The following is a 2,500-nucleotide window of genomic DNA, read 5'->3' as shown; positions in this document are numbered from 1 at the left end:
GACATATTCACATGTCCAAAAATTCAGCCAGAATCAAGGGCATGATATCTTTAAAAGGCCCCATTCTGCACACAATAATGCCTTACGTCCATACCACCCTGAACTCGTCCGATCTCAGAAGCAAAGCAGGGTCAGGCCTGGTTAATACTTGAATGGGAGACCGCCTAGGAATACCAGGTGCTGTAAGCTTTTTCATTTTTTTGATCATATGTTTTTTTTTATCATAGAGAGACATTTTCACATGTCCAAAAATTCAGCCAGAATCAAGGGCATGACATCTTTAAAAGGCCCCTTTCTGCACACAATAATGCCTTACAGCCATACCACCCTGAACTCGTCCGATCTCGGAAGCTAAGCAGGGTCGGGACTGGTTAGTACTTGGATGGGAGACCGCCTGGGAATACCAGGTGCTGTAAGCTTTTTCATTTTTTTTTGATCATATGTTTTTTTTTTATCATATAGAGACATATTCACATGTCCAAAAATTCAGCCAGAATCAAGGGCATTATATCTTTAAAAGGCCCCTTTCTGCACACAATAATGCCTTACGTCCATACCACCCTGAACTCGTCCGATCTCAGAAGCTAAGCAGGGTCGGGCCTGGTTAATACTTGGACGGGAGACCGCCTAGGAATACCAGGTGCTATAAGCTTTTTCATTTTTTTGATCATATTTTTTTTTTTATCATAGAGAGACATATTCACATGTCCAAAAATTCAGCCAGAATCAAGGGCATGACATCTTTAAAAGGCCCCTGTCTGCACACAATAATGGCTTACGGCCATACCACCCTGAACACGTCTGATCTCGTCCGATCTCGGAAGCAAAGCAGGGTCAGGCCTGGTTAATACTTGGATGGGAGACCGCCTAGGAATACCAGGTGCTGTAAGCTTTTCATTTTTTTGATCATATGTTTTTTTTTATCATAGAGAGACATTTTCACATGTCCAAAAATTCAGCCAGAATCAAGGGCATGACATCTTTAAAAGGCCCCTTTCTGCACACAATAATGCTTTACGTCCATACCACCCTGAACTCGTCCGATTTCAGAAGCAAAGCAGGGTCGGGCCTGGTTAATACTTGGATGGGAGACCGCCTGGGAATACCAGGTGCTGTAAGCTTTTTCATTTTTTTGATAATATGTTTTTTTTTATCATATAGAGACATATTCACATGTCCAAAAATTCAGCCAGAATCAAGGGCATGACATCTTTAAAAGGCCCCTTTCTGCACACAATAATGGCTTACGGTCATACCACCCTGAACACGCCCGATCTCGGAAGCTAAGCAGGGTCGGGCCTGGTTAGTACTTGGATGGGAGACCGCCTGAGAATACCAGGTGCTATAAGCCTTTTAATTTTTTTGATCATATGCTTTTTTTTATCATATAGAGACATATTCACATGTCCAAAAATTCAGCCAGAATCAAGGGCATGACATCTTTAAAAGGCCCCTTTCTGCACACAGTAAGGCCTTACAGCCATACAACCCTGAACACGCCCGATCTCGTCCGATCTCGGAAGCTAAGCAGGGTCGGGCCTGGTTAGTACTTGGATGGGAGACCGCCTGGGAATACCAGGTGCTGTAAGCTTTTTCATTTTTTTGATCATATGTTTTTTTTTTATCATATAGACACATATTCACATGTCCAAAAATTCAGCCAGAATCAAGGGCATGACATCTTTAAAAGGCCCCTTTCTGCACACAATAATGGCTTACGGCCATACCACCCTGAACTCGTCTGATCTCGGAAGCTAAGCAGGGTCGGGCCTGGTTAGTACTTGGTTGGGAGACCGCCTGGGAATACCAGGTGCTGTAAGCTTTTTCATTTTTTTGATCATATGTTTTTTTTTATCATATAGAGACATATTCACATGTCCAAAAATTCAGCCAGAATCAAGGGCATGATATCTTTAAAAGGCCCCTTTCTGCACACAATAATGCCTTACGTCCATACCACCCTGAACTCGTCCGATCTCAGAAGCTAAGCAGGGTCGGGCCTGGTTAATACTTGGACGGGAGACCGCCTAGGAATACCAGGTGCTGTAAGCTTTTTCATTTTTTTGATCATATGTTTTTTTTTATCATAGAGAGACATATTCACATGTCCAAAAATTCAGCCAGAATCAAGGGCATGACATCTTTAAAAGGCCCCTTTCTGCACACAATAATGGCTTACAGCCATACCACCCTGAACTCGTCCGATCTCGGAAGCTAAGCAAGGTCGGGCCTGGTTAGTACTTGTATGGGAGACCGCCTGGGAATACCAGGTGCTGTAAGCTTTTTCATTTTTTTTGATCATATGTTTTTTTTTTATCATATAGAGACATATTCACATGTCCAAAAATTCAGCCAGAATCAAGGGCATGACACCTTTAAAAGGCCCCTGTCTGCACACAATAATGGCTTACGGCCATACCACCCTGAACACGTCTGATCTCGTCCGATCTCGGAAGCTAAGCAGGGTAGGACCTGGTTAGTACTTGGATGGGAGACCGCC

At 43.2% G+C, this 2,500-nt stretch overlaps 3 non-coding genes and 4 pseudogenes across 3 annotated transcripts in view; all 7 read left to right on the top strand.

Annotated features, from left to right (window-relative positions):
• Positions 1-310: 310 nt before the first annotated feature.
• LOC132970803 (5S ribosomal RNA) lies at positions 311-419 on the top strand (annotated as a pseudogene).
• A 354-nt stretch (positions 420-773) lies between these two features.
• On the top strand, positions 774-892 carry LOC132971335 (5S ribosomal RNA). The gene has a single exon (XR_009672626.1). It is a non-coding gene; the product is annotated as a 5S ribosomal RNA (ribosomal RNA).
• Positions 893-1,242: 350 nt separating this feature from the next.
• On the top strand, positions 1,243-1,351 carry LOC132971397 (5S ribosomal RNA; annotated as a pseudogene).
• A 121-nt stretch (positions 1,352-1,472) lies between these two features.
• LOC132971165 (5S ribosomal RNA) lies at positions 1,473-1,591 on the top strand. Its single transcript, XR_009672477.1, has one exon. It is a non-coding gene; the product is annotated as a 5S ribosomal RNA (ribosomal RNA).
• A 122-nt stretch (positions 1,592-1,713) lies between these two features.
• On the top strand, positions 1,714-1,822 carry LOC132970662 (5S ribosomal RNA; annotated as a pseudogene).
• Positions 1,823-2,173: 351 nt separating this feature from the next.
• On the top strand, positions 2,174-2,282 carry LOC132970725 (5S ribosomal RNA; annotated as a pseudogene).
• A 123-nt stretch (positions 2,283-2,405) lies between these two features.
• Positions 2,406-2,500, top strand: part of LOC132971206 (5S ribosomal RNA) — a 119-nt gene continuing 24 nt past the window's right edge. The window contains exon 1 of the ribosomal RNA XR_009672516.1: positions 2,406-2,500. This exon is cut by the window's right edge and continues 24 nt beyond it. This is a non-coding gene — a ribosomal RNA (5S ribosomal RNA).

The sequence above is a fragment of the Labrus mixtus genome, unplaced genomic scaffold (genome assembly GCF_963584025.1).
Source record: "Labrus mixtus unplaced genomic scaffold, fLabMix1.1 SCAFFOLD_51, whole genome shotgun sequence".
NCBI lineage: Eukaryota > Metazoa > Chordata > Actinopteri > Labriformes > Labridae > Labrus > Labrus mixtus.
This window is presented reverse-complemented; position numbering and strand designations above follow the sequence as displayed.